The sequence below is a fragment of the Euphorbia lathyris genome, chromosome 8 (assembly GCF_963576675.1).
Source record: "Euphorbia lathyris chromosome 8, ddEupLath1.1, whole genome shotgun sequence".
In the NCBI taxonomy this organism is placed as follows: domain Eukaryota; kingdom Viridiplantae; phylum Streptophyta; class Magnoliopsida; order Malpighiales; family Euphorbiaceae; genus Euphorbia; species Euphorbia lathyris.
Window position 1 is genome coordinate 44785397 of NC_088917.1, and position 9657 is coordinate 44795053.

Genomic DNA, 9657 nt, shown 5'->3' on the forward strand with positions numbered 1-9657 from the left:
GAACTTCAGGTGACCTCCCATTAAAGTGTATAGCCGGTTTTTATGACCGGTCAACGCTGGTCAACTATGCCATGTCAGCATTTTTTATGGTAGAATTAAAAAAAAAAGTGGGACTCACTCTTTATGGAATGACTAATATAGCCTTAGTTTTTATAAATTTACTAAAATACCCGCATCTTCATCCTTCAACCCCTCTCTCCCATTTCTCTCTCTACATCTTCTCTCTCACTCCTCTCTCTACCATTTCTCTCTCTAAAAAATCTACTTTTTCCATTTCTTTAACGGAAAAAAAAAAAAAAAAAAGGGAAAAGTTAATTAAAAGGCGGGCAAAGGAATTCTATGATATTGGGGAAATGCATTTTTGCTGTCTTTTCTCTCTTCTTTCTTATTCGAAGAAGCATCACTTTCCACCTAAAAAAAGCCCCCAACTACCTTTATTTGTTATATATACACATACATCACTCTCCTCCTAACATTAACATTAATATAAACATTCTCTCCAAATATCAGCAAAAGAAAAATCCATCCACATCTTCTTTATCCTCTTCTTCTTCCTTTTTCTTGTTCTTGTAATTAGCTCTTGCAGTGCCCACACAAAGGGGATTAGGAGAAGAGAGAAAAATGGTAGCTTTAATCTTCCAATTGTAAATCAAACAAGAACCCAATTCTCAGAACAGCAGTTTATGAAATGGGTGAAATTTGTAGGGAGTTTAAAGCATTCAGTATTTAGAACTGCGAAGAATAAGCTATTTCCTTTTTATACTTTGTATGTTGATAAGAATCCATCTCATGGGGATTATACGACCATTCAAGATGCTATTGATTCTCTTCCGTTTATCAATCTTGTTCGTGTCGTCATCAAGGTTCACGCTGGAGTTTACAAGTTTGTTTTCTTTCTCTCTCGAAACTTTTATATTGACTGAAACTGAAACTGCTAGTTGTTGTTTTATACTGTGTCGTTTTGTTTGAAGTCATTGAGTAGAGTGTTGTTTTTTTGTGGGATTGGATATTGAATTATAAAATAATGGTAGAGAGAAAGTGAGTATACCTCCGTTAAAATCCTTCGTAATAATAGAAGGAGCAGTAGCAGATAAAACGATAGTACAATGGGGAGATACAGCTCAAACACTGGGGCCGAAAGGACAACCGATGGGGACTTATAGTTCTGCAACTTTTGCTGTTAATTCTCCTTATTTCATTGCCAAGAACATCACTTTCAGGTAATTTTTAATTTTAATCACTTCATTTTTCCCCATATGTATGATGAAAATAAAATAAAACAAAATAAACAATATTCAGCCATGTGACTTCATATAATATGCTATAAAATTTATGTAGCCTAAAAAAAAAATATAGAGAGAGGAGTGAGAGAGAAGATGGAGAGAGAGAAATGGTAGATAGGGGTTGAAGGAAGAAGATGACGGTATTTTAGTAAATTTATAAAGAATAAGGCTATATTAGTCATTCCATAAAGAGTGAGTCCCATTTTTTTTAATTCTACAATGAAAAATGCTGACGTAGCATAGTTGACAAACGTTGACCGGTCACAAAAACCGGTGTCACCTGAAATTCGTACGGTTTAGTATGATAAATTTTTGGATGTACACCAAAGTGTGATTTGGGGTAAATGTTTTACACCACGTATGTAATTTATCCATCAATTTTCAAATAACATATTCCAACAAACAAATGAAAAGTTTTAAGTATTGCACCTCTTTTTTATCAAAGTGATGACCTTCTACCAAACATATTTGAAATAGCATTACCCATTTTTATGGCAGATTCTTGAAGACATGAAAAGAAATCTAGAAGCTTTTAATCTTTTCAGAAACCTCATGATTGATAATTGGATTCTTCTTAGTGTGTGTGTTGATAAACTAGTACAAACATTGGGAAATAACAGAAAATCAATGAGACTCTAACAGACTAATATCCTTTCTTTAAGATGTAGTTGTACTAACTTCAAACAACTTCATCTTGCTCAATGTTATAGCCATTTGGTTTTCACTCACTAAATCTACTAAGTAACCAAAGGATGGGTGACTAGAGTAGATAACACTTTAATCAAGTTCGCTAGAGAAAATGATACCTCATTGAAATCGCTCTTCAAGGAAATTTCTAAAGATGAGGAAACTTTGGCCATTTCATAATTAGTGAACTCAGAACGTGTTTTTTGGGGTTATAAAGAACGACGTGCGAAAATTCAAACATGAAGGCAAAAAAAATGAAAGGGAGTAAGAAAGAAGGCGATAAAGGACACCTTTTCATTTTTATGATAAAATGAAGAGCTCAAATGTCTTTTTCCTCTTTATACCCCAATTCCGCTGAAGATGGAAAGGTTTTGTGACTCGGTATGAGTATATATACCTTTCCACTACCAGCCAATCGCTACCCTCACCAAACGACATGTCTTAACATCTTAAGGGCCGACAACAATTTTTCAGGATAAGCACAAAAGACTGCAGCAATTATGTCCCCTCACATTAAATGTGGGGGATAATAGGGACGTTTTATCTCTATCTTTTGGGATAATTTACTGTTTATTCTTGAGTTAAATAATGAAGTTTAGTATTTAGTTTTTTTGCATATTTTAATAAATCAACGAGAAGTAATAAAATATGTACTTTTAGCTAATTTTAGTCATTTTGAATCTCGTTTCGTTATAAATAAAGTGAATAAATAAATCAAGTATGTCACGTCCGTGTCTAAATTTCTAGAATTTATACCTAGATATTAATATATATTATAATTATTGGGTGTGTGAAATTAATTTGGTGCTATAGGAAAAGTTTGGGGATAATTTGATGGTTTTATGTGTAAATTAAAAGTTTATAGTAATTTTAAAAGATTATAGAAGATGGAGGATCAAATGTGATATTTGCCGAATTTGGGATAAATACCAAATTCGCCAAACTTCCACCATCTTCTTTTCTTTTCTTTCTGTTTCTTTTGTTTTCCTTTTGCCTCTTCGTCGTTCTTCGACCGTTTCTCCACCGTTTCTTTGATTTACAGAGTTTCGACCGTCCGAATCACTTGAAATTTAAACTATAGCATCCTTATGTATAGTTCTAAGTCCTAACAGAAGTGTTTTTGAGTTTTGAAAGTGTTTGGAGGAGAAAAGTCTTAGACAGATTTTAGAGGAGAATTGAACGGATGTATTTTCTTCAATTAGTAGCCAAGGTAAGTAACTACCAACTATATTTTGAGTTTTATGTATATAGATATATATATAATCAAAGAATTTTCAGAAATTGATATTTAAGGATTATACATGAATTTTGTAAAATTGGGGTTTTTCACGATTTTACTTTTTATTGTGAAATTATAGTTCAAATGAAGCTATTGACTATGATTATATGTGAATTACAGATTTTACTTGGTTATGTTGATTTGAGGTTTCGTTTGGTTGATTAACTTTGGAATTTTTATTGATTAAGGATTGATATTTCGGAGAATGTAAAAGTTGTGAGTTTGATTATGAAAGAGTGAAGTCTATATATATACATATATGTTTTTGGTTTCTATATATAGATATATGGAATAAAATGTTTGGTATCCATTAAGAGTAGTCCGATTAGGTGGTTTTAATTCTAAAGACCATATTTAGTGAGAAATATGGCCTGTGTACAAAGTCTGAAGATCTATTGGGTATGGCAGTGAAGTGTTGGGTAAGACCATATGGGATAAGCAATGTTAAGAGGCGCCTCATAAATGTTGTGAATTGTGATTGAATTATAAGGGGATGAACTTAAGAATGGATACAAGATTATATATTTTTGGTTTTTGGTTTAATACCTTGACTATATTATGAACTTAAGTTTTGAGTATATTTTATAAGGTTTTAATTAAATCCTTTATAAATATATATATGTAGCTATGTTAAGTAAAGTTGGTTTTGATAGCTGATAGTTTCTTATTGAGATTTTTGTCTCATTTTTTCCAAATGTTTTTAACGTTTTTAGGCGAAGAAGTGCAAGTTACCGAGAGGGGTACTCGATCCTAGGATAAGGTTCGGTTACAGCTACGAGGTTCAAGTCGTCTCTAGGTATTGCATCCATTTTGTTAATGTACATATATGTGGATAGTATATGTTTAAGGACTCTTGTATATCTTGTTTTTGGTAGTGTCCTTTTGTTTGGTATGTATTGTCTATATATATATATATATATATATATATATATATATATATATATATATAATTAGCTGAAGTTGAGAACTTGTGGAGTAGTGTGATATGGGTTATGAGTAAGTCATAACTTGTCTATATAGGTGATGCGAAAAAATCAGATTCATATCTGAACCTTGTGATGCATTTTTCGACCAGATATAGGCTGAATCTGCCATGGAGTCCTAAATGAAAGTTCTTTATTTTTGTCTTACGTTTCCAGGGTTTTTTTAATGCCTTAATCGGACTCCGTATGAAAACGTTAGGCTAGAAACGACATATGTTGGTCATTTTAGCTTTAAACCAGAATTTGGTTTTTGTTTTGATTTTTCTCCCTATTTGAGAGATACTGCTACTGGTTTATATAATAAGTCAGTGGTAATGTCTCACCGTCTTATCTGATTTTATTTTAGGTCGGGTTTGACAAAGTAATCTCAAGTTCAATGGTTGTATTTTATAGGCTCAAGGAACGCACACAAGATGCAAGAGACAGATGAAAAACACAAAAGCGATGCATCACACACCATGTGAAAGGAAGAAAATACCTTTCCAGAAGTCAACACAACGTGTCGGAAGTCAACACGTCGTGTGGGAGTTAGGGGGACAAGATTGGCAGTCAAACGAAGACTTTTCGGGCATGTTTCCTAGTCAACAGGCAGTTGACGTTGTGTCAAAAGTTGATACGCCATGTCAACTGCTTCGAATTCAACCAGAAGCTTATGCACACATATTGTGTGTCATGCTGATTTTCACAAAGAAGAAGTCCGAGGACATATTTGACACATTTTCATATACGAACTGAGATTGAGGCGATTCAAAATGCGTTGGAAAGCTAAGAGAAAGATGTACAAATGACTAATAATAATTATCTCCAAATTCGAAGTGTAACAGGATCAAATAATTAATCTAAGTTGATGAGCATATTGAAGCCTAGGAAATCTTTCATGGGTGTGAAATCTGCAAGGGAGAAAATAAGCAAATAATGAAGCATCATATGCTTCATTATTCTACATCAAATTCGAAGTCTTCTTATCACCTTTACACACATTCAAAGTCTTCTTTCCACATTCAAAGTCTTCTTACTTAATGTAATTACAATTATGACCCGAGCTTGATTTTTTGTATAAATAGGAGTGCTTGCCACTCAATTAGATATTCAATTTTCTATGTACTAAAGTTCCTTATATCAACTATTCGTTAGCTAAAAGACGAACTAGCGCAAGAAGACGAAACCTGCGAGAAAAAGACAAACCCGACGACTGCAAAATTCAGACGACAAGATTGGCCTGCAAATCTGAAGCTGACCAGAGCCTTATCGCAAAAAAGAGCCGTTTGGATTCAACGGACAAATCCAGAATTCAAATGAACAAGTCTTCATAATACAACTATAAAAGGACAAGTACACTTCTTGGATCCTTGCCGATTGTGAAAAAACAAAAAGAGAATAAGAGCATACATACAAAAGCACATCAATACAAGAAAGAGATCTTACACCAAATTTCTATTCCTATGTAAATGCTAGAGTGATTTTTGTAATCATCTAAAGTGTTCTTTGTCTGAAAAAGAACAATTTTGTATCAATCATAGTATTGAGAGAGTGTGCTGAGTACTCAGTGTTAAGTACTCAGTGGTAGCGAAATCTAGGTGTTCGGTTATAGCACTTAGTAGGAGTTGAGTAGACGAATAGAGGACGGTACTCTTGCATATTCAACTGCCTTGTAAACGGTTTGCGCTCTACCTTTAAAGAGCTCATTATTGGATTTAAAAAGCCCGGAGGGATTCTGGGGACTGGACATAGGCGGAGAGGCCGAACCAGGATATATCTGTATGTGTTGCTTGCTATATTTACTCAGTATATAAATTGTTTAAGCTGAAACTGAGTAAATCAGAGTGCTGAGTTGGAAGCTGACCGCAAAAGTGTCATTTCCCAACTCACAAGTAAAACAGTTCTAGTCAGTATCTGACTAAAGCTGTCTTACGCCTCACTCGGCCGCGCTGACCAAAGCTGAGTTGTGAAACTCAGAGAATTGAATTAAGTTAGCATAATTAAAGCGAAAAAGTTACATTAGTTCCTAACCCCCCTCTTGGAACTAATCACATGGGACCAACAAGTGGTATCAGAGCAGATAGCTCACTACTCAAAGATTTAACTATCTTGAGCTGATCCCGATAAATGGCTGAGAACAACACTCGTTTCCTTCCAGGGAACCAAACAACACAGATACTCCCAGAGGGATTATCAATTAGTCGGCCTCCCCTATTCTTTGGATCAAATTATACATTCTGGAAGAATAGGATGAAGAACTTTATTCAAGCCACAAACATGAGTGCATGGCTTGTAATAGTTCAAGGCCCATATGTGCCTTATAAAACTGTTAACAATAAGAAAGTTGTTAAGAGTGAAACTGAGTGGTCAGAAGATGACCTTAAGAAATTACAAAATAATGCTTCGGCTATCAATATGCTTCACTGTGCGTTAGATGCTGCAGAATACAATAAGATTTCAGGTTGCGAGTCAGCACAAGAGATTTGGAAAAAGCTTGAGGTAACCTATGAAGGTACAAGCAAAGTCAAGGAATCAAAGGTGAACCAACATATGAGATTATACGAGCTGTTCGAGATGAACGACAATGAGGACATCTCTGGAATGAACGCTAGATTCACCAACATCATAAATGAGCTAAAGAGACTCGGCAAAAACTTCACTGAAGAAGAGCAGGTGAAGAAAATCTTGAGAAGCTTACCGAAGAGCTGGCAAGCTAAGAAAACGGTCGTGGAGGGAAGCTCAAGACTTGACAACATATAAATACGACGAGCTGATCGGATCTCTGCTGACTCATGAGATCTCTATGAAAAATTTCGAAGCAAAAGAAAAGTCAGAAGACAAGAAACAAAAATCACTTGTCATGAAAGCTGACTCAACCGAAGCTGACTCATCGGATGATGAGGAAATGGCCATGTTTACGAGGAAGATGAAGAAACTATTCAGAAAAAATGAAAAGAACAGCAAGAGGCCATTCAAAAGAGGCAATAGGTACAAAGCTGAGTCCAGTGACAAATACAAAAAGGACAGCTCCAAGCCTGTCACGTGCTTTGAGTGCCATCAAACTGGGCACATTAAGTCAAGCTGCCCTAATCTGAAGAAAGAAAAGAAGGGAAGCAAAAAGGCAATGGTGGCCACATGGAGTGACAGCGATGAGTCAACATCATCTGAAGCTGATGCCACTGAGTCAGCAAATATATGCTTCATGGCCGATGACGCTGCTGACCACACTCGATCTGAGCAAGCTGATCTCTCTGAAGAATCTGAACAGGAGGAGTACTCAAATGAGGTAACATCCTTACACTTGCTTAGAAATGAAATGATTAACGCCCTGAGTGATTTATGTACACTGACTAAAAAGTGTAATAAGAAAATAAAGGCACTCAGCAGGCGGTGTGACGAGATTGAAGAGGTCAAACTTAGTGACCTCTGATATCTTCTCCAAGACAACTCAACTTTGCATAGCAACATGGAAATTATGCACAAGTTTATCTCGGGAGTCCAATCAGATTCAAAGAAACTGAGAAAGGATGTCATAAACCTTCAGAACCAAATAAAAGGTTCAAACAAATCCAATGCTGAGTACTCAGGTACTGGTCAGCGCAGACAGTTCACTTAGTGTGACTATTATGGGAAAAGGGGAGACACAACAGATGTGTGTTGGTATAACAAGCGGATTGTCCAATGTGACTTCTGCGGAAAGAAAGGACATACCACTAAGGTATGTTGGCATGCTCAGCACAATGGTGCTGACCAAAAACAAAGTCACCCTAAAAGGGTAACTCTTTGTGACTTCTGTGGTAAACAAGGCCACACCATAAAAGTATGCCGTCACAAATTAAAACATGATTTTGCACCTGTTTATGCTAACAAACGAGGACCCAAAAAGAATTGGGTACCTAAAGATGAATAGTTTAAAATGCAGGTGAGCCTGAGATGCGTGGAGAAATCGAAACTATGGTATATTGATAGCGAATGCTCGAGGCACATGACTGGTGATGAAACTCAGTTCATCACACTTGAGCTTAAACGAGGTGGAAACGTATGCTTTGGAGACAATAAACATGGAAAGATAGTAGGATCAGGTACTATCGGAGGTAATCCTACTATTGAGTCAGTCTCCTTAGTTAAGGGTCTCAAATACAATCTATTGAGCGTAGCTCAGCTGTGTGATAGCGGTAGACAGGTTGTATTTGATGCTACTCAGTGTCGAATACTCGAGGGAAAAATAAACAATTTGATTTTAACTGCCCCTCGTGTTGACAACGTATATATGTTGAGTTTAGAAAAACATTTTTCAAAAAATACATGCTTAGTGTCTAAAGAGGATAACTCCTGGCTATGGCATAGGAGACTTGGTCATGTAAGCATGGACCTCCTTACCAAATTAGCTAGAAAGCAATTAGTTGAGGGACTGCCCAAATTGAAATTTGAAATAGATCAATTATGTAATGCTTGTCAGCAAGGTAAACAAACGAAAAAGTCTTTTCAAAGTAAAAACATTGTCTCAACCAAGAGACCATTGGAATTACTACATTTGGACCTTTTCGGACCTATCCAGCCACTCAGCTTGAGGGATAAGAAATTCTCATTAGTCATTGTAGACGATTTCTCTCGGTATACTTAGATCATCTTGCTGAGTAGCAAGGATGAAACTTTTGAGATGTTCACAACATTGATTAAGAACCTTGAAAATAACAAAGACCTAAAAGTAGCTCATATTAGAAGTGACAATGGCGGAGAATTCAAAAACCAACAGTTTGATGAATTCTGCGAAGTCAGTGGCATTGACCATAACTTTTCTGCTCCTAGGACACCTCAAAAAAATGGGGTTGTTGAAAGGAAGAACAGAACAATAGTTGAAATTGCTAGGACAATGCTGAGCAAAAATAGGCTTCCAAAGTATTTCTGGGGTGAAGCTGTCCACACATCATGCTACATACTGAATAGGGCTTTAGTTAGACCTATACTCAAGAAAACCCCTTATGAACTTTGGAAAGGACAAAAGCCCAACATTGGCTACTTTCGTGGTTTTGGGTGTAAGTGCTTTATACTCAATACAAAAGATAACCTTGCTAAATTTGATGCTAAAGCTGACGAAGCGATCTTTTTAGGGTACTCAACTAACAGTAAAGCATATAGGGTGTATAATAAACGAACTCAAGTTGTAGAAGAGTCTATCCATATAGAGTTCGATGAAACTGACCCTGCAGGAAAGACAACTCAGCCCGCCGAAGATGAACCAAGCTCAGCTTCCGCTGACCAAACAAGTGCCGCTGAGTCATCAGTACAAGGGCTGACCAAAGGTAAAAACGAAACCAAAATTACCTTTGATGACCAATCTACTCCTACAGATATTGTAGAAACACCTATTTCAGACAACTCAACATTACCCAAAGAAATTAAAATTCCAAGAGGGCATTCGGAGAAGTCCATTCTTGATGCCGCT

At 36.1% G+C, this 9657-nt stretch overlaps 1 long non-coding RNA gene across 1 annotated transcript; it reads left to right on the forward strand.

Annotated features, from left to right (window-relative positions):
• Positions 1-456: 456 nt before the first annotated feature.
• On the forward strand, positions 457-5269 carry LOC136203448 (uncharacterized). Its single transcript, XR_010674842.1, has 3 exons — positions 457-1220; positions 3963-4045; positions 4626-5269. It is a non-coding gene; the product is annotated as an uncharacterized lncRNA (long non-coding RNA).
• The last annotated feature ends 4388 nt before the right edge of the window (positions 5270-9657 follow it).